This window comes from Hirundo rustica, chromosome 10 (assembly GCF_015227805.2).
Source record: "Hirundo rustica isolate bHirRus1 chromosome 10, bHirRus1.pri.v3, whole genome shotgun sequence".
NCBI classification, from domain to species: Eukaryota; Metazoa; Chordata; class Aves; order Passeriformes; family Hirundinidae; genus Hirundo; species Hirundo rustica.
Window position 1 is genome coordinate 11,768,664 of NC_053459.1, and position 22,822 is coordinate 11,791,485.

Here is a 22,822-nt window from a genome sequence, read left to right on the forward strand (position 1 = left end):
TTCTAAAATACATTTAATTAAAGCTTGTAGAACTAACGATTTCACCTCCCCTTTCCTTTCTTCCTATTACCGCAAACAGTGCTGGACTATCTTCCCCAGGAGGGCTAACACCAGTGTGCTGGCTCCCTCACTGCCATTCTGACTTGCTGAATACAGTGCTTTGTGTACAGATCCATTATCCCTGCAGACAGCAGCAGAACAGGAATACTGCTGTATTTCACAGTGGAATGGAGTAAGGCTCCCTTCATCCTAAGAGGAATTGTTCTGATTGTGGTATTTGGACAGTTATTTTAGTGTTTCTGTGCTGAAAGATGAGAGAAAGATTATATTAATGAAAAGATGGTTCAAGATTAGTTGACTGCCCAAGCATTTGTGACTGAATGATTACTGAAAAATCTTGTTAAAATCCTTCAAAATCACCCATCTCCCTGCAGCTGGTGCCGCTGGAGTTGGTGTGTCTGAGTGGCTTTGTTTTGTGCTGGGCCAGCTTTGCCAGCAAAGTTCCTTTAAATACCCACCTATTTTCTGTAAGTGTCATTTTGATGTCCGAGGGTTTCACACCAACCGTGATCCATCTACTATTTCCTCCTCCCTCTTGGCATTGTCATAATGTTCCAGTGGTTTTTGTTTGGTAAAATTTAACTATATGAAAATATCAGATAAAAGGATTTTATCCTCAAAACTATGATGCAGATGAAAAAAACTCCTTATTTTGTATTATTTTTCTTTTAATTTGGTTATACTTCTTTAAAATTAGAACTATAATGAAGAATGAATAAATAAGAAATGATAAACTATTAAGTACCTATAATCCTAAATTGCTTTGTTATCTGTATTAGGCTTTTTACATTATAATACACAAAATATTTATGTTTCAGGACAAATGAGATGAAGGAACAATAGATAACATATAATGAAAAGGACTCAATTATCTGGATACAAGATACTGAATAATCACTATGCAAGCACCAACAAAATCATTCATTTGCTGATTGGTTTGGTTTGTCAGTTCTCAGTGTTCATACAACTAATTCAGAAAAAAATAGCAGCCATGGGATTATAATATTTAAAACAGGCTTTGAACCTTTAATCATGAAGTCTTTTAAATGTTTATCTCTTTTAAAAAGTAATGGGAGTGGGCAATATAATACAGGCAAGTCTTTGGTCTGTAGTATGAGCAGAGTCAGGTCTTTTGTGGTTGTTAACATCATTACTTAAATCAGATATGAATTATCATCTGCTTAAGACTTACATTAACAGGGACAAAATGAAGCCAGATGATTTAAATTGGGTTTTCATTGAGAGGCTTTGTGGTTATTAGAAACTCTTAAAAAAATTTTCCATAAATTTATATATAGAAATCTTATTTACAAATAAATATATGAAAAAGCTTTTTATTTCTATAGATTGTTATTTCCTGAAGTGATGTAGATAGAGAATCTGGAAAGGCAGATGTCATTCCTGAGACATCCATGCATTTTTGTGAGTTAGTTCTGTAACTGTTTTGTAGAGCTGGGCATGATAAGATTTCATTGTAAAGAATCTTTTCCCACTCTTAGCTTAAGGCTCTTTCTTAGTATCCTGTGATACAGAAATGGGAAACCCTTGGTTTGCTTCCATTTGTCACTGAATTCATATGAGAAATGCCCAAAACAATGAACAAGGAATGAGTGCTTGCCAGTTTTTATTCTGATCCGATCTACTTTGAATTCCTGTCCAAACACTGATACAGTGGAGAGTCAGTTCCATCAGCTGTGCAAGAAATTTACAGCTATAAAATGCACCTGTTGGTCTCTTTCTGTTCCTTCTGCCTTTGTGGGAAAAAGTTGTTGCTCTATGACAGGTTTTTCATGGAAAATTGTACAGCTGGAAAGATAAATCTTTTATGCCAGGTATTTAATGTCTACATCTTTGTGCTGCATGGAGTGGAATTGATTTGCTTAATGACCCGAGTGCTTTCTGTGCTTGGTTTAATTTTACTTTTTTTTTGGGGAAGCAGGGGTGCCTTTGTTGGAGTTTTGCTTTGTTTTGTTTTGTTTGGAGGTTGGTTGTTGGCTTTGGTGATGATACCTCTGTGGAAAAGTCCAGTACAAAGCTACATATTTAAACCCACGAAAAATATTTTTAAAAAGACCCTGAAACGAATATATCATGTCATGTTTAAACCCATATAAATATCCATCAGTGGAATCTATAGTGTCTGATTTGTAAACAGTGTCAGGGTGGGTAAACTGGCAAAGAACTGTTGCTTCCTCAGACCACAGAGAATTATAGCAGAGGAGATTCAGTTCATTTCTGTCTTTGGTAAAACCAGTGGAATATTTCCCACATCCCACAGCTGGCATTCTGAAGAAGGGGGATGAGTAAGACCTTATCAGTAGATAAGACTTGATAAGCCATAAGCAAAATGCATGTAATCAGCTCTCAGGAACATTCCAGTCATTTAGTGCCCCTAATCAGGGTTTACGGTTCAGTGAGATGAGTGTGTGGGTTACTAAAGCCATTGTGAAATAAAGAAAAATGGAGATAGTTAAAGCAGATTTTTAGTCATTTGTGATATGTGGTTTTGCAATTAACTTGTGCTGCTTTCTATTTATGAACACAAAACCCACACTGACTCCGTAATATTGATTGGCACATAGCAAATTGAATCTATTTACCTAATCTGCTTAATAGTTTCTGCATTAAATGGGGGCTAAGACAACCGAATATAAGAAGGTAAATCAAAGCAGCTTTCTGCTTCCATTTGTGACATATAGAATCCTAGACTGCAAGGGGTGTTTCACAGTGGACAACTTATTTCATAAGGCAACCTAAAGAGACACTGTGAGGAAAAATCTCTTGTTCATTAGAAAACAGCTTTAAAAGTACTGCCATAAAAATCCCTGAAAATCACTGGTTGGAGTAAGATGAATTAAGAGTTACATCATAGTTAAGTCTCGTTAAGTTTCATTAAGTTTTTTATAGTCTTACTCAAGATTTATAAGAGCCATGAACCTACATGTTGCATTTCTATGAAGATGCATCCTTCTGAAAAGAAAAATGGTTATTTTTTGGGTTGCCTTAATGCCAATTTATATGTGGCCTGTATTCAAGGCTTTTATAATTCTTTGTGCTCTAATCATGCCCCAGGTTCTATTCCTTACTGTACAGTTAAGCTGATAAAATTGTTCTTAAGATGTTTCTAGCTAAGATACTTTTAGCAGATTAAAATGAATAAGCAGGATGAACATCTGTTTAAGTGTCCTAAGAACCCTGCATTCAGCAGGCATCTCCTGCTGCCACCTTGGAAGATTCCTGCTCAGTGAATTTTAACAAATCCTAGTTACAAATGATACCTGTTATCATCATTGTATGGTTATTTATAATAAGGTCATTTTCCACCGGAGTTCTCCTACATCTCGATGTGTCAGAGGAAAAGGAAAAGCATATGTGGCCTTGCACCCCAGTCGCTCCAAATTAGGAAAAGCAACTTGAATATTCTGGGATATATATCAATGAAAAGAGAAATCTCTAAGAAAAAGCTTTGGTAGTTATTATAGGATCATCTGAGCAAATGATTGGAACCAAGGCATGTCCCAAAACCACATTTGGGGAGAGAGATTTTTCCCTCAAGGATGCACAAGGGTTTTCAGAATGCCTTGGGAACAGAAGAATTTTTGAACACTAAAATTTCAGTATTGACACAAGGAAGATTTACTGAGCTGCTTTTTTTTTTTTTTTTTTTTTTTTTAAGAAAAAAATTGCTTGCAGATACAATAACTACAGTTCAAATTATTCAAAAATGGTATATAATTTTTTAAAATTCAATAGAACACAGCCTGTTGCTTTCCACTTTCTAACCAGTAGTCTGAGGATTTCTTTTTTTTACATGTAATAATTGACATATGGCTTAGTGTTTTTTTGGGGTTTTTTTGTACTTTTTTTTCCACATAATATAATTCCTAATGAAAATCTCATGTGTTAATTGTGTCTGGGAAATGGTAATACTTCCTACAAACAGAGATCTGCTTTTTCTGGAAATTACTAGGAATCATTTGAGTGCTCATGTGCAGCAGCCTCCTGTTTGTCCTGTAGCTGAAGTATCCCAGTTTTCAAAGTTGGTCAAATGGGTCTCATCCATTATTATCACACACAATAAAATATCTGTTGGAAAGATCTCAGAAAATCTTCTATGATAATTCATCTCCATTTCTTCAGAAAATTGCACTACCATGATCTGTTTGTCTAGGATAGAGGATCAGAATGTTTGACAACTAAAGCTGATCACTAAAATTTCATTTAGAAACTGAAGCCAAAAACTGGCTTCAAGAAGTGTTCCTTGGAACTGAGACAGTTCCAATAACATCTTTTGATTGTTATGAGACAGGCAATAACATCTTTTGGGGTGATGTCGTCTTGGACTTGCATCTCAGCAGACATGAAAAAGGTCAGGATGTCCTAAGTGCTCAGTGAGAGTGTGGAGCTGTACAAGAGAGTACTGACTGTTTATACCTGGACACAAGAATGACAGAAAAGTGTTTTCCTGTACTGCTTCTCTTTCTTGTTCCAGCTGATTCATCTCAGGAACATTAATACCTGAGCTGAGCAGCACTGCCCTGTACAAATGACCCCTGTAATCTGCACTGGCACATCTGGAGGAGCTGAGCAGCAGTACAGGGGTCAGCAAAAGCTGATGGTGTGACTGGGCAATGGCTCTGTGCTCCCACCCACACCCTCTTGCATCTCTGCTGGCACTGAGAAATAGCTCCAAAATACCTTGGCTAAGCCACTCTGCACTTTCCTAAGGTCCTGCAGCTGTATGAAAAAGATTGAGGAATGAAGAAGTGACCAACCCTTAAAATCAGAAATGGTGTGTGGAGACTTTTTCATAGGAAAGGATCTCTCTGTGCTTCTGTTGATTCTGGTTAATTCTGGGAGAGGAGGAGGCTTCTGGGGAGTGTTAGATTTACTGTGTTAAATTCCTTCTCTGAGGCTTTCAAGAAGGGCATGGGACACGCTGTCCTGAGCAGGCTGTGGAAGCGAAGGGAGTGTTCTCTATGCTTTTAAGATGCACCCAGCCACTTCTAATTCTGAGATTTTCTATTCTGCCTGCTTTTAGTTATTGGCATAATATTACCCGAGTGATTTGCTGCTGCTTGGAAAAGGTATAGGTCACTTTCAAACCTCCAAGGGGCACTTGAAACAATCACTTCTTTACCTGATTTTGTGATGCTCTCTGGTCATATTGGAGGTGCAAGAGCGAGGAAATTGATGATGGGGAGCAGGGAATTTTAATGCACTCAAGTTAAGCAGATGAATAGCTGTCTCTGGAAAAGCTGGCCCATGCCCAGAACATTATGCAGTATAAAAATATGATCATCCTACTCAGCAGGTTTTCCAGAGAAGACCTCCTCCCTGCTCCATGCTAGTGAAAACTAACCCAACCCCTTTAGTCTCTTGAGGATGGTCAGCCAGTCCAAAATTACTCACTTTTCTCCTGAAATTACTTTCAGAAATTGCATAAGGGGAGTGGACATACTAAGAGCAGCAGTAGGAAAAATATATTCTTTCTAAAGGTGTATTTCCAAATGTAAATGAAACCATTTTGGAAAAGTTGATCAAAATTGACCTTTTCATCAAAAATGAGACCTTAACTTTAGTTAGATTCTTTAGATTTTGGGTTCTTTCTTACTGTATAGCACACTGACCTTTTATATTTATTCACTTTAAAATACATGTATTCATACATATATAACTTGCAGTTCTGGAGGGTCTAGTTGTCTTATGGTCATGGGATTAAGCAAATATTTTTTTTCAGTAATGTGTGTAATTTATCTTTTAATAGAATGAATATTTGTAATGTTTTAGGAATTTCTACTTTGTGAATGATTTCATCTCTTGTCTACAAATGTCCTATAAGCCACACTTTTAAAATGTATTTCTTTTGTTCATGTGATAGAAAAAAGTGACAAAGAAGCTAGCGCTTGTATAAACTGGAAAATTTTGAGAAAATGCATGCAAAATACAGCTCTTCTGTCACTGTACTTCTGTTAAAGTATGATTAGTTTATTCTGTCTACTATTTTATTTTATGTTATGGTAAAAACCTCTCAGCTGAACAATATCTGAGCTGCTTTGCTGCAGTAGTTCTGTACCTGCAGAACGTATTTATTGAAGTAGTACCCTGGATTTGGTGCATTCCTCAAATAACAGCACACTGCAACTGCAGCTGGGGTAGGCTTGACATGTGAAGCACCTGGAGGCCACCTGAGGCATCCTGGAATAGAGCTTTGCACCATCTGGGAGTAGCTTTGTTCCTCTGGAGGTGCCTGACATGGCTGTCACAGCACGGGGTATTTATCCATTCACCGCAATGTGCGGGATAATTGGAGGCAAAATTAACATGTCACCCTGAACCAGCACAGACATTCTTTTATTGCAGAAGGAAGAAGAACTTCTCAAGTATAAATAAATACCTTCTGGTGTTTAAGGTTACCGAGAGTTATATATGTGCTGCTCCCTGAATTTAAAGGCATAATTCTGCACAATTTTCTTTGAGAGTGAGGTAATTTAGCTTTCAGAACTTTAGTTCTTTCTGAATTTTGCTTGGCCTCTCTTCTGACTTGGGAAAAAGTTGCAGTTGATCTGAAAAATGCTGAAGTATTTTCTCAGAAGTTGCAAAGAGATAAGTACATCCAAAAAGAGAATTATTTCCCTTTATTGTGGTGCTGTTTTTTCACACTAACCTTGAAGAACTTGGTGCAGTGCATCTCTCCAAGCCCCATCCATGACTGACTATATGCCAATAACTCCCTGCAGCTGATTAACCTGGATAACCATTTTGTGTTTACAAATGCATGCAAAAAGGAGCACACCCAATATCCCCACACCCATGAGATAGGTGTTATCAAGACAAGCTAAATGAACTTTTTTTTTTTTTGTTGGCTGAAAACAAACATATGAAAGGTGAGTTGGAAGGGAGTGGTGTGGAGAAGGATTTTATGTAGGTTAGTTTTAGACCAGGGAATCCAGTTTCCTTACACTCTTCTGTGGCTGAGGATGATGATGGCAGACAATATTTTAGGAAAGCATAATCTGTATCTTAACAGGAGCATCCTGTTACTTTATCCACTGAGTATGTTAAAAACGTCTGCTAGCATACTTGGGTTAAAGTCAGGCTTTGTTAATACTGCCACGCTTCTCCCTCCATTTTAGGAAGCGTCAGTAGCACCCTATCCTCTTAGATGAAAAAAAAACCCAAACCTTATGTAGCTAAAATGTATGGGGTTGCTTACCTTTTTGAATAGTCTGGATCTCATTGTCAGGTGTGATAAAATTTGTGCAGAAAAATAGGAAAAAGTTATTTTCACCTTTTTGTTTACCTTATCTGGTGGCTAAAATTGCTGTCCTGGTGTTTGATAAACATGCTTGTTTTCAGTGGTAACTAAGTATCCAGAACCTAAATAATTCTGTTTGTGCAGCCAAATCCAAACCAGCATTGTATGAAATAACTTTTCCCTATATGTCTGGGTTAAGATTATCCTGTCTCAAAAAGCTACTGCCTGTGAAGAGCTGCACTACTTATACTTCTATGTGCAGGATCTTCTTGGGACTGTACCACTGAGTATATAGTCAAAAGAAAATTTAAATTATAGCTACATTTTATGAGAACTAAATATAGTTACTTTTTAATATACAATCATTAAAATGACTCTCATCAACTGAAATGTCAATATTCATGTAATTATTAAAAGTTACTCATACTTATTTTCCATAAAAACTTTAAATGAGACAGCCCAGGCATTCTTTGGGGAGGCATAGGATAAGTTTGTGTGTTTGCTATTTAGGTCTTTCTTCCCCAAAGCTGCTGACCTTGACTTTTGAGACCTTTTCAAAATGAGCCATGCCCAGAAGCCCCAGAATTTAGGTTTGTCTTCATCAATGGGGTGTCTGCTACCTACGTTGACATTGTAAATTGAGCCCAGTCAAACACACAGCTGTCACGTGAGCTGGTTACAGTTTATTTAAGTGTTTTAGTATACATGGGAAATAATTCCATCTGTAGTACAATGGTCAGCTGTGTAGCAGGAAATAACAATGTTCTAATCAGCTTCCTGGGTTAATTATAACCTTGGCAATGATGGAACTGAAGGGAGAGTGGGGGAAGGGGTATGACTGGGATTGTTAATTGGACATAGGAGGTTTTTTTTTCCAGGAGGTGGTTTGACACCATGTGGTCACTTCAGAGACTCCCACATAGCTGTCAGATGGTGCCACCTTTTTGGGACAACCCTCCTGTATTTGTGTAACTCCCTCAGCCATGTCTCCTAAGGAACTGCTGTGCTCTGAACAAGTGTCAGGAGTAGACTTGTGCCCACAACAAGTCTCTCAGCACTCCCCTACCTTGGGAAGCCTTGATCTCTATCCAGATGAGTGGAATTGAGAATTTCGAGGGCTATTTATAGGTAATATCCCACATTACATCAGTGTGTTCTGCTGTTATTCGTGTGACTGGTGCTCCCTGTTCCTCCCCTGCAAGCCTGCCTTCAAATATAATTCCTGTCCCTTTTAGTTCTCTTTTCTTGCTGCCAGTAAAAGAGCCCCAACCCTGGACATAAATATTTCCCTGTTTGAGCATTAGAAACAGCTGAACAGGATGCCCACTTTTGTTCAGATATTTATGAAGAGCAGTGCCTTCTCTTGGTGTTGCTGTGTCCTAAAAGTATAGGGCCAGACTTACAATCTTTGGATAGAGCTGCTGAAGTCATCAGTCCATCAAAACCAGGAATTATGTGTGGAGTGAGCAGGTGTGTGTTGTGGTGGTAATCACAGTCATCATTATCTCGTAGCTGACACTGAGTGACCTATGGAAATTCTCTAGCAAAATAGCTTGCAGTTCTGTGAATACCTTTAGTCTGTTTTCCTACATTTTTCTAGGGTCTGAGCTCCATGGTCAGTTTGACAGTGCTGTTGCTCAGCATGGAAAATTTTGACTTACTTTTTTTTTTTTTTTTTTTTTTTTTTTTTTTTTTTTTCCCCATGGGTGTAACACTGGCTGGTGGATGGGGTAGTGAAAAAGGAATACAAAAGGAATCTTCAATAGTCAGTACAGATAATTTGGGAAAAAAAATCCCTTTGAGTCAAGGGCAGAGCTGTGCATATAGGGAGTAATAATTTAATTTTATCATTAGTTTGGTTATAATAAAAATTGCAGGACTTAAGTATAAGAACTAGTTTTGGTAACTTGCAAACTAACAAAATGAAGTCATGTATTCCCTTTATACTCCTGATTAACACATTATCATGCATGTAGCAGCTGGTTTATAATTCTTCAAGGATTACTGCCGTTCTCCAGAGACTTGCTGGTGAGTAACAAGCCAGCTCGGGCAGGCTGCAGTTTGCCTCCCACACCACTGGAGCAGCTGTGACAGTCGTGTGGACTCCTGGAACATGCAGAATTCAGCTGCCTGCTCCACCCAGACTGACACCTCTGAGTAGGGCTGGGTCAGAGGAGTGAGGGCTTCTTACACTTGTGACTTCTCTTTCTGTCATCCCCCTTTCTGGAAGCTCATTGACACGAGGTTCAGCAATATCAGCCACAAATGTGACCATGGAAACTTGGCAGCAGAAAGTTCCCAAGCCCAAGTTTCCATGGTGGGTTGCAAACTCCAAGAGACTTTCCGTGAGCCAACCCTGGCTGTTGCACAAGAAAATGCAGCTGTGGTTTGTCATCTTCCCCCAGATTTGCCTTTGATACTAAACAGACTGAAGACAGAAAATAACATGCAGACATATTCCAGTGAAACAGGAGTCTAAACTTCTGCTACAGAAGGGTAACAATTATGACAGGGAAACTAAAACATAAGTTTAGAGCGCATGATGCCAAATATTTCTCTAAGATGCTGCAGCTGTGTGGACAGTGACACAAGGAGAACTTAATCCTTTCAGTGGACTTTGAAATTACTGTTAACACCAGTTTGGAAATGAGAGAGTCCTGGAAATCTAGTTCTTGTCTCCTTATGCACGACAACACACTGACTGACAACAGTTAAAGACCTTTCTTTCTGAAAACAGGTCTTTCTTTTTCCACTACTACTCTTTTTTTTTCCCATAAAATGAAAAACCTCTGCTTTGCAGAGGTTAAGTTGTATCTCTGCTGTGTAGTAACCAGCATGTTTCCTCCTGCTTAAATGCCTCCAATGGTGGCCACAGATCTGTAAAACATAAGAGATGTTCATTGTTCCTGCATCCATAAATTCATTATTTCCTCGCACTCAGCTTTGATGGATGCTGTGTGTAACTCACTCAAAGCAGAGTCAGTATCAGTGTGCATTAGTCAAATAAATTTCACCTTTTTTTTTAGCTCCTGGGGTCAAAAATGCAGGGTTTTCTGTTGAAAAGTGACGCTCACCAGTGTTTGTGTTCTGGTTGTGGTTATCTCCCTTTGCACAGCCTGGAGTAGAACATGCTAATGGTTACATTTATAAAATGTAGCTGTAACAGCAATAAGCGGTAGTGGAAGGCAATTTTCCTGATAGTCTGTGTTCTTAGCCCAGATTAATGGCTGACTAAATATACTGCTTACCCTTCTCTTATCCACAATTTCTGTCTCAACCTGAAAGTTTGCAGTACTCACTCAGTCGCTTGTCGCTTTTGGAGGTAGATGTGATTTAGCAGCCTCTTGGTGAAGAGCAGCTTATTAGCTGGAGGTTTGGATAGCAAATATTTTGGGGAAGGAGGGTGTACTGCAGAGTTTTCTTTCCATTCTTTAAGGATATTTTGTATATGCAAAACCAATAGAATGCTTGACATTTTGAAACAGAAATGTGAAGAGTTACTAGGAGAGGAATAAAAAGAGAAGGTAGACAGAAAAATATTAACAAGGATCAGTACGCCCCAGCTAATTTCTTCTAAGGTTTTTTCCTAGGTGAAATTTCCTGTAAAGTTCTGTTAATCAGTGTTAAAAATTGTATTTTCCCAACTGCTTTACTTCTTTAAGGTTTCCTGTCCCACTTCTTTCTAGTGAGTGTTTTCCTGCACTGCCCTGGGTAACGGTAAATTCCTTGCTGAGAAAGAGGAATCAGCAGCTGCTTGATGCAATCTTCAAGTGTTGAACACCTGCTGTGGGAGAGGTTCTCAACCCTGTGCTCTTCCCCAAACTTAGAACAAAACCAAGCAGGATTGTGCAGGCAAGATTGGGAAATAAGGAACGGTGCCTGTTAGAGAAGCAGTCCCTCTTTCTTGGTTTAGGAATATGGCTCTCCAGATTAACATGAGATTGGGAATTGAATCCAGGTTTCCTGGGTCTAGTCCACAACCTACAAGTAGTTTGGGACTGACAGTTTCCAACAAGCCTACGGTTGCACTTTGGAAAACTTACTAGAATAATTTTCAGTATTGTCACTCTAGGATCAGACTTTAGATTTCTGTTTTAATTTGCTGTGGTTAGAATCAAGTAAGTGTGAAATTCTGTAGTGTGAAATTAAACTTATTCCTGTTCCTAACTAATTAAGGTTTACATCTCTAATACCTGACAAGTTGGAACCATGTTGAGATCAAAATAACAGGGAAGAAAACCAAAAATCTGGTGATTAAAATTCTACTGGTTGGATAGAGACAGTAATAGTATATAAACCTGTGAAAACTGTGATTAAATTGATGTTTGTGTCACTGTTTAATCTGCTGCCATGGCTGTCCTTGCTGTACTGATTCTCCAGGCATACAATCCTTATTAAGTGTTTGTTCTGATCTTTGTTCTCTGTTCCTGCTCTTAAGCTTTCTCAATTCTTTCCACCCTTTGGGGTCACCAGCATTGAGCAGAGGCACTGAAAAGAAAACATTACTGTTTTGGAGAACATAGGCTGGATGGACTGATGGCTCTTCCTTGTCCTGATGTTCATGAGGAAATCCAGAATGTACGCTGCTGTCGTGGTGTGAGGATATGTGTGGAGCACAGGGGCTCAGGTACCTGGAATCCTGAGCTGTTACATACAAATTCCCAGGGCACAGCCTGAGTTTCTTGTGCCTGAGCCATTATGTTGTGGAAAATAATATTTACTCCTGATTGCAAAAAGAGATACTAGCGAAAAAACCCAAACTTTTTAACGTTTGAGATCTATTTAGTGCAGGTTTCTTTTGTGTGGCCCAGGGGACCCTAAAAACGTGACAGTTCTTTTGGTCTCAGTGTCAGGAAGCCGTGATCTTAGAACAGAGACTAATATAACATAGGAATTGAATATTTATATAATTCTGCTTTCTCTTGGTATACTTCTGGTAGGGAAATAGTTCTTTAAATTTGGATCCCAGAACTGCCCTTTTAACTTGAGGAGTAAATATATGCATTTCAATGAAGTAAATAGAAGGCCTGAAATTTCTCTTCCAAGGAAAAGCAAAATCATCCCACAAAGAGCAATATTTGTGAATTGGCTCAATATCAGGGTCAAACACAGAAGTTTGTGTAACTCTCCTGTAAGGGCAAATATTAATGATGATTTGTGAGTTGTGCTTGTATAACACGTACACTGGAATTTCAACAGATTTAATCCAGTTTTGTTACGAAACGTTTGTGATCTTACAGTCCCTGAAGAGTTACCATGAGTCATGGATGTAGAATTATTAGTCTGAAGAGCTGCAGTAAACACAGGAAGAAGTTGAAATCACAGTTCTTGTGAGTGGTAATTAAAGATTTTTGCGTTCTAGGGTTAGTGGGCCAAGATCTTCTTACTTCTACCTGCTCCATCTTCTGTACGGATATTGTCGTGTGGTTACGTTTTCTTTTGGCTGGATCAAGAGAATTTAGAGCTGATCTGGTTTATGTGGGTCTGTCTCACTTCAGAGCCCAGGTTTTTCTAACTTTCTACTTCTCATTGAAATTTTGAAGAAATAGTATTTGGATTTCAATCCCTTTTTCTCCTTTCTGAGGACATTGCTGTTTATGGGGCTGCTGTTATTACAGAGGAGCCGGCAGGAAACAGGCAGTTCTAGCAATGAAGAGACTGTTTGCATATTGCTGTGTTCCTTCCAATGTTTTCCTTTTAAATGACATAAAACTGTGCTTCAGAAGGTATGGCAAACACAAAACATCTCTTCTATTTATTTTAGCTTTCCAGTTCACTGTGTTTAAAAGCACAAGCAATTCATCATTCATCTGAAGAGAGCTGAATACAACTGTCAGAAAAGACATTTTTCTCCTAAAAATGTGTTATTTTGTGTCTAAATAAGGTGTCTGCACACTGTTTATTGTATAAGGGTCAGAAACATTATGTTTAGAGTTCCCATCTGGTAGGATTATTTCATAATAATAGTTATTTTTGTTGGTTCAGGCAACTTCTGCCTTCTGTTCAATTTAACTCAATGTTTATGTGTTAGTCATAGAATCATCAACTTTTGCAAACAAGGAAAAGTCTGTAGTGAGGGACTTGTGCAAACAATTTTTTTTTTTTCCTCTGCAATATATATAGTTCTTTAGAAAAATTGTGTAAAGAAGGCTTCATTCAGATGCCTAGAAATGCATTGGAAAGTTGAAATCTGGAAATGCATTAGAAATCTAGATCTAAATTATTTAGGGTCATGCTCTTTCTCTTTTTTGTTAATACCAGTGAAGCTGCTGGTACTTTCTGCATTATGAGGTAATGTGCAAGTCAGATTTGGACTCAAATAATTGAGTTTGAATAAAGGAAGATCTTTACTATCTCTACTTTTTTCATCTCTTGCCCTGAACAAGATGAGGAAGAAAAAGGTTCAACAACTCCTTTGCCCCCTAGTAGCGATGCAAGAGGTTGTTTTTTGTCATCTTTTTATTGGGACTTCACGGCTTGATTCATAGGCTTCTTCATTTGTCAGAATGCACTGAAAGCAAAACAAAGGTGTTAGCAGAATTCCAGATACTGAAAATTAGTGATTGTCAGGGGTGCTTAAGCTGTGGCTTCCAGTTCCATGTACTGCACAGTAGGACAGTGCATGTGGTCTCAATGCATTTCTTTTTTGAACTCTTCTGGGCACTTTGAGCTGTAAGGTGCAGTTCAGATGAAAAGGCTGCTGTGTCTTGGGCCAGCCAAGGATGGGGAGGGCTCAGTTCTGCCTCCTGTGAGCTCCAGCAAGTTTGTATTCTGCCCAATACAGTGCAGCAGCTTCGAAAGAAAACCAGCTAATGACTGTGGCGGGATCAGAATTAACACTTAATTAACACAAAAAGTTTCTTTCTGCTCATAAATTGCAGTCTTAAGAAAATGAAATTTGTGCTTCGTGGTACCAGTTGCAAGGTTTTTGGAATTTGCATGAAGAACTATTTTGCTGGGGTTGGTATGTAACTGCCTGTGCCTCTGTTTTGTGTGCAGCTGATCAGGATTTTGAGCGTTTCATGGCTGCTGCCCTCAGTTTTCTGTGAGGAGGAGAAAGTAAACCGCGTATGAACTTTTATTAAAAGTTTTTTGCATGAAGTGAATTAAAGCAACCTGTTACCAATTAAATGGACAATCCCGTATTTGAAGCACTTCTAGCACATTCCAGATAAATTAGACTCCAATTATTCAGTTTTTAATAAATAAATTTTGTTAGTTATTTAAGCATTTATAAAAGAAAAAAAAAGACACACTTTGAATATTAACACCTAATTTGCTCTGATAAGAAGCTTTTATGCCTCACTGGCTTCTGGACCCGATCTTGTGAGAACATGGAGGGCTGACTATGGATTTTGGCTTTCTAAAACTTTTTATCTCAGGAGCCAAGCCTCCTGCAATTAGGATTGGTGAAATATTGTCTTTTCATTTCATAAAAAGGAGTGTATATGTTACGAACTAAAACAAGAGTAAGCTTTAAATTAAGCTCAATTTGAACAGAAAGATTCTTTAATCTTAAGAAAAATTCCAGTGGGATGTTCCAGAAAAAGAATAATAATATAAAAAAGCTATTATCTGGCAGTATATGTGGCTTTCAGACACTAGAAAATAATTATTAGGAATTGTCATTCCTAATATTTCTCTGGATGTTTATATTTTTGAAGGTTCTTTGCCTGTTATCATGAGTGCTCTTACCATTTTCAAGCAAAGAGAAATTTTTTTCCTTGGCAGAATGTCACAAAGACATTGATTATAACTGTAACTTAGAACTTTCTACATGATTTTCTATGCTGTAAATTGAAGAAAACAGATTAAATTAATTGCTGCTACAAAATAATTTCTGTTCGAGAAAAAATGGTATGGTAGGGGAGAAAACACAATGGAAGAATTACATGCTGAGTTAAGGGAAGAGTTAATAAAAAGTAACAGTTTGATTTTAATTTCTTTTTCCAGTATAGTCCTCCTACCTTACCCCTCAGCTGAAGCTGGCTGCTTTGCAGGAGTGCTGCTCTCCAGTCTATATCTGTCTGGCCATTGACTTGGAATGATGTGCAATAATATCCAGGTACGTGGATGTTAACAGAACTTTACTGCAGATTAAAATAGGCCAAAAGTTTTACCCTGTATATCAAAATGTCTTTTGTTGTGTCCGCCTGGAGAGTGAGCAGAAACTTTAAAACATCAGGAATATGGTCGAGGTTTACACCACTTTGTGGGGTTCTAAAGGACCTCAGTGGGTTTATGTGCTTTTAATGAGCATTGTATGAATACGTGCAAAAATGAAAGACGAGTTTTGGATTAATTGGTCATTAGGGTATTCATGGAATACAAATAACTGCAAAATTTGTAGATATGAACTTCAACAAAATGGAGAACACTTATAAAAAACAAATTTAAACTTTTATTCCCACACTATTTCTGTATCATGTATATATTTTTCACTTTATTTATATAATCTTGTGTGTCTTTTTCCATGTACTTCCAACCAATATAAATTAATTTAACTAAGTTACTAAATGCTAATATAACTTAATGGAATAGTCAGTATTAGAAATAGTAACATTGAAGGATGATTCAGATTGGAAGGAATCTCAGTCCCGTCTCCAGCTGAAAGCAGGGAGAACTCCAGGGGGAATATTTCACCACCAGTGTAGCTGGAGAAGTTCTCTTTACTCTTGGTAATTATGTCTCGACTCCAGCTGAGCTTCTGCTTTCCAAACACCATAACTTCATGCCTGGACAATCTTATGGAATTATATCTATATACCTCAAGAGAATAAAAGAGAAGTGTTTTCTTTTTAAAATTGTGAGACGTCTGTAGAAGTAGTTGAACAATCTAGAGACTGGATATGTTGGGAATATGTTGTGAACACTGTACAAAACCAGGACCTGATTTCTTCGCCGGTTCTCTTTTTAGTCCTAATGTTGGTTTTATTCTTCATTTGATCCTGCAAGATTCTGAGATTTCTGTCCTAGTTTCAGTAAAATATTATTTTAGGCATGTGAGCAGACCACAAAAATATAATAAGGTTTTTTTCCATATTTCAATTTTATGCCTGCTTGGTTTCCTGGATCATACACTGTGCCTACAGTTTTCATGATGATTTCCAAATTTCGTGTTTGCATATGATAGTCAAAATTTGGTTTTGTTGCAACTCTTCTTTTACTCTTGTGTACGTCTGGTGATTTAGATGATGCAGCAAATTTCTTCAGGGCTGAAAATTATTAAATCTGTGTCTCCTGGTCAGCAACTCACTGTTTCTCCAAGATAAAATACTTGGGAAACACAACGTATTTCATCCCAGTGTCTTACTTTTGTGGCTGCAGTCACACAAAAATCACAGAAATCACATAAAAAATAGCACAGATCCTCTGGGCAATATTTGAACCCATCTGGTTACTTTTTGGTGATTTTTTTTGCTGTTGTTGGGTTGGTTTTTTTTCTTCTCAGCTGCCAAGCCACTGCTGAACTTGATGGTTATCATTTTTTTAATGTGTTGTTTCTAAAGTGTAGCATTTCTCCAGCCTTCCTTGGATCTTCCCAGAATGTTATATAAATGTGAACATCCAAATGTTTAACAGCCCAGTTTCAACTCACTTCTACAGAGCATTCAGTGCTGGCATCACAGTAAAACTACTGCCAGAAGTCTTCAGTACAACAAATAGTGATATTTTTTCCTTATATTGCTAGCTCTAATGACTGCTTTCAAATTGTCTTTACCTTTTTCTTCTTTAAATAACTCTTTGAATGCATTTCAAAGGATTTAAGGGTTTTCAATTAGTTTGACTTTATGGTTGTGTTTTTTACTTATGGGTTACATCGGTAGTTTCCAGCTTGTGCTCCCATGTGTTTCCTACCTAGCTGAGGTGTCACAGGGACTGGCCACAGGCTGTCAGGTCTGAGGCCCTGGAAGCGACTGGAACTTCCAGAACCTCCAAATATCTGGAGAGGAATTGCCTGAGTCCCTGTGAACACTCAGCAGTCAGGTGAGTGGGAAGCAGGTGTGTGACAAGGAGATGGCAAACCTCACCTGGAAGTCAGATTTGCTCTTTTCAGTTCCACAGGCAGTCAGATAACCATTTCTTCATCAACAGCAAATAAACAGAACCCTGCCCAAATAGATTGAGCTCTCTGTTACCAGCGGGTGAGGAGAACAGGCTGTTTCTTGACTTAATTTTAAGGTGTCTCTGATTGACCTCCTCTTCTTGGGGTGCCAGAAGTCAAAGCTGGCCCATGAAAAAGGTAAAGCACTTCTGTCAGCTCTGCTCCAAAACCACTACCTCACATAAGACAGGGGAATTATCTGTCCAGTGTCTGATCTTTCAGTGCTGCAGGTGGAATAAGGGGGAGTGCTCTCAGTGGTCTGAAGAATTCAGTCTTGCCTCTCCCTGCACACTCCGTAAATTTTCTGTTGTTTACCTGTGTATTTCTGTTGTTTACCTGTATATTTTCTTTTTTCTCCACGAGGCCTTTGTGTTCATACAGTTGGGGGTTTTTTCTGTTATGTTTGTTTATGCTTGTGTGGTCAAAGGAGCCTGTTTGTCAGTGTGATGCTAGACGTAGCAAGGTGGCAGAAATCTGAGGATGCTAACAGATAAAGAAATATGTTTTATGCATGTGCCTTGGTGGTGTAGGAACTGGGAAATGGTGATTACTTGTGACAGGGTAGGTTGAACAGCACCGCCCTTCTGCAGTACATTTTGCATTTGAAATGTTAATTGCGGGTTATTGGTTTACTGCAAATGTAAAGGCTATGTGCACCTTAAATGTAGGTCACACTGCTACACGCAGAAACCTCTGCTCTTGCAGCTGCAGATCCGCCAGGCGTTCTCTCTGGGGGCAGCAAAGACAGGGTACACTTGACCTGATCTGCATCGTTCACTGGATCCAACATTTGCATTATGATACCAGAGTTCAGGTGTTTCATTTTTCCCTTCATTTTGTCACTTTGTCGCTGCCAAACAAGGGTAACCACTGAGTGTGAAACAAATCTCTGTATATGCCAATTATTTTTTTGCAATTGCATCTGTTAGATGGTGGTGTCGTGGTTTGTTTTTTTTTTTTTTTTTTTTAAATGGTTATTCAGGAGTCACTCAGCAGCTAAAAGGAAAACGTTTAAATATTTAATGTCTCTGAACTGCTCTAAGACAGAATTAATCGTGTTTTTGCAGCTTTGGGTTAACATAATGGACTGTGAAAGGAGGCCAGTAATTACGTGAGCATTCAAGAGTCAAAATCACACCTAAATGAAGTATGTCAGCAAACAATGATTTGATAAAAATCAGGATGATAAAAGTACAGCATAAATATCATCTATACAAAAGTACAATATGGAGTGCATTGAATTTGCCTTTAAGTCAATATTAATTCAATAAGATGAAGCTTTGCAGACTGCTATTCTATTCGTTATTTTTCATCTAAAGTATGTGGAAAATTTGAGATAATTTCTTTACTCTTCCTGCTCTGTTCTGTAATTGGATGTACTGAGTAAAAGATCATAAATTGTCTTTTTGTCAGTCCTGAGCAACAGGTACATTATGGAGTTTCCCACTCTGAAGCGAGAGCTTGGCAACAAAGGTGAATTTACGATTAAAAGAAAAATCAAATAAAAAAAAACTCCACCAAAATTCTGTCAAAGTGGTGTTTAAAATAATCCTCCAGTAAATCTTACACTAATGCCCTTTATTTTTCAACAGACTTTTTTGTTGTTGTTGTTTGGTTGGTTTTTTGGTTATTGTTATACAATACATTCAGCTCATTCTTGGGCTGCTTGTGCTGCAACACAAAACTAAACCCTAAATGTATTTCCTAAACTTTTTTGTTCACCATTTTTGCAGGGCCTAATTTTCCTCACCTTACTATTGGACTTCGATGAACTTGCATCACCTTTAGCATGAGGAAAATGAGCCTATGACATGGAAATTTCGATGCTTGATTTTAATTTAGATTTTGATTGATTCTCCTTGGGCAATTCATGTTTTACATTGATAGAAGATGGTGCAGTTAAGCAGGACCAAAATAAAAATTGTTCTGATATTTCAGCGGTTAACTTGCATCTGTAGTGGAAGTGACAGCAGAATATATTCATGAATCACCTCAGTTCCCCCAGACAATAAACGAGAACACTACAACTGAACAATTGCCTGCAGATAATAAAACCTTTATTTCCTTTCAAGCACCGAAATTTCCTTTTGATTAAATAATTCCATGTTTGAGTGCAGTTTGCAGGTAGGACACGCTTATGTAAACCCCGCTGATTAGAGCAGCATCCTGAGGAATTTATCACGTCAGGATTTTCAGCTTCAGCCTGTTGTGGCAAAGTAAATCTTGCTAAGTAGTCTGCGCATCTAATCCTCCAGACTCTTTCACACTGGCTTTAGCACCTCTAGCTCTAGCGCAGTGCTTCAGGTTTACAAGCTGCTGATTGCTCTGGGGTGCAGCTGTCTGGGTTAGATTATCAACTGGGATTTACTGGGACCTGCCAGCCGAGCAGACACGGATGGAGAGGGATGCTCCTGCCCGGGGGGAGCGAGGGAGCCCCCAGATCAGCCTTCGGCAGATTATCAGATCACACACCAGCAGCCTTGAGATGGGAACCAGCTGGATTGTGTAAAGCACCCATCTGAGGCTCTGTACGGTGCTGGCAAGGGCTGGAAGCACGGCCACTGCCTGGGTACTACTGGCCATAGGATGCCTTTCTTGTAATTTGTGCTCAGGTGTGTGTTCAGCATCCGTAAAAACTGCCATTTGCAGCACCCAGTGATTCGAAGGAGCGGGCTCACAAAATGTGGGAACAATGCAAAGGATGTATTTTAATTGAATTTCTGAAATGTTAGACAAGTATGCCAACAACACTGCAGTTTTTAAAAATTAAGGGAAGCTATATTATTTCTGTTTCTTCTTTTTTCTTCTGGATGGTTGTAGCGTCTCTGAGGATATTTTGTGTTCATATTGCATATTTATGAGTTGTAACTTATAAAACCACATAAAGGTAGATTGAAAAGTTTTTATTTGGTTGTTATTCATGCAGGACTCCCACAGAAATTTATAACTGTGTGTTTATTTGGAAGTAGAAGGTATACCTGTCTAAGGGGGTATACATTGATTTCTTTATTTCATTTCACATTTGTTTCCTATGCTATGTATTGGAAGTACACACTGAAATCCCAGAAATTCTTAGCTAAGTTCAAATTCTAACTTTTGGAAAGCTGAGGAAATGCACAGTGCAAAATACACTCCTCTGTGCAAAGCAGTCACTTTGCTCAGCGCTGAGCCCCTGCCCCTCCTGCTTCCCCTCCTGGGGCACAAAGTGGCAGAGGCAGGCCACCAGCTCTGTCTCCCTCCTCCCAGGGCCCTTTGGGAAGGGGGAGCAGAAAAGTCACTTCACAAAGCATGGCCAAATAAGTTTTCCAAGCAAGCTGCTTTTGTGTTTGCATCCCAGTCCAGCTGTGCAAGAGCAAGCCTAAAATAGTGAATTTATAGCAGGAAAATGTGTATTGATGATGTTAGGGGAGTGTCTGTATGGATTAATTTTTTGTGGTTTTTTTGCTCAGCTGAAACAGGTCATAATTTTTTCCAACTTTGCTTGGAGATACCCCTGCAGTGCAAGTGAAACTTGGTGGAAAACTTCTCTTTTTACCCATAGTAGCATATAAGGGGTGGTAACAAGACCTAGACATCATCTACTCCTGAGCTCAGTAAATGTACCAGCAACTCTTGCTGTTTGGGAATTAATTAACAGCTGAATTGATTATTTCTGCTTGGTGTAAAGAAATACCCTTCAAATGTAAAGGTTACTGATCCCATTTATGTAGATAGAATAAATATAAGTGCATACTTTTAGACGGTGTCCACATGCTTTGCAATCTCATTGCCAAGGCAGTTTTACAGTGTTTGACTGACCCTGCTGCCAGGGACATGGTGTATTACACCTCACACTACATTGCTTCTGTGGTGCTGCTTTTTAAATAACTTTGTGTGGCAGCACCTGTGCTGCAATGGAGATCACAGCTCCACACCATATTAGTTTTCAGAAACCTCGGGGAAGCAAATTTTTTTTTCCCAGGCACTTTTCCAGTTTTTTTTCCACATGCAATTTTGGCACAAAACTGAGTTGTGCAAGAATGCTGAAGCCTAACTTCTCAACCTTTGCTCCTGGTGAAAGCTGCTCCCTGCCAGCTGAAGGAATGAGGATTGCTCACACATGCTGTGCTCACCTACCCTCCCTGTTTGTTACTGTGGGTTTCCTTCACTCTTAAAGAAGTATTTTCCACTTTATGTGCAAAGATAAATTATGGATCTTGCTGTTTCCTTTGGGGGAAGTCTATCCTCCTGCCTGTGTCTGGATGTGGCACAACTGTTGTCTTGGGTGCATCCAGAGGCCATGGAGTCAGGGTTGTGGCTGCAATTGGTGTGCGTGGTCTAAATTAAGCAAATTCTACTTGCTGCGAAATTATAAAGCAATCTGAAGTAAATGTCACTTTTCATTTTTAAATCTAATTTTGGTATGTGTTAAGTGTTAGTAGGAATAAGAGGTAATCTATTAAATATATGTGTATTGAAAAGAATCCCATTTCAGTACTTATTAACTAGATGTACTGTGGCATCATTCCAGGAATGACTTTATAACACCATGAAGTTGCAATTCCTGCATGTGTTATTTATTTTTTTTTTTTAAATTTGAATTACAGAGCGATAACAAAGTGTCTTGTGGAGGCTATGGTGACAAAGCTTAATCTGCTATAAGGAAGTAGAAACTGTTAGTGCTGTTCCTGTTGGGAAGTGGTAGTGCCCATGTGCTTGTTCTCCTCCCTTAATATTTGCTGAAAACAGTGCCCTCCCTACCAATTCAGTGGGACAATGAATTACCTGATGGAGGAGACTGATTCATTTTTCAAGAGCACAGAAGGTTAATTTTCCATTAGTAAATAATAATAAAAAAGTCTACTTGACAGGGACAGATGGGAAGCCATGCAAATAAGCTTATGCAGTCAATTATATTTTGAGTTTGATGAGCATATGGACAATAGACAAACAGAAAAGTCCATGCCAGACAAATGAGTTGACTACATTAAGAAACACATTTACAAAGAGCTCTGAGCAGAATTAAGACCATTAATAAACAAGATAGCTGATAATAATGGCAACTCTAAAATGGCTGAAATTATTTTGTCTTTTGCAAGAAAAAATGTTATTTGGATATCAAAGACATTTTGGGAATGCAGCGAAACTGATGTGCCCAGATGAGTTTGTGTGTATCTGGTAGTGAAATTCAAATGGTTTTGGTGGCCAGGAATTGTCGCAGGTGTTGCCAGAGTCCTTTCCCCTCCTGTTGCACGCAGTCTGCCTTGTGCAGCAGTGGGTGAAGCTGCCATTTGAGCAAGGGTGAATTTAATTCCTCCTCTGAATTTCAGACAGGCAAACCTGTCCAGTCAGATGTCGCCCACCTTTTGTGTGCTGGGGATACCACTGCTGGCTCTTTTTGAGATTTATAGAGAATAAAT

General features: G+C 38.6%; 1 long non-coding RNA gene across 1 annotated transcript in view; it reads left to right on the top strand.

Annotated features, from left to right (window-relative positions):
* Positions 1 to 21,659, top strand: part of LOC120757466 (uncharacterized) — a 58,900-nt gene extending 37,241 nt beyond the window's left edge. The window contains exons 2-3 of the long non-coding RNA XR_005702516.2: positions 15,272 to 15,383; positions 19,157 to 21,659. This is a non-coding gene — a long non-coding RNA (uncharacterized LOC120757466). The remainder of the gene's footprint in view (positions 1 to 15,271; positions 15,384 to 19,156) is intronic.
* Positions 21,660 to 22,822: the final 1,163 nt, after the last annotated feature.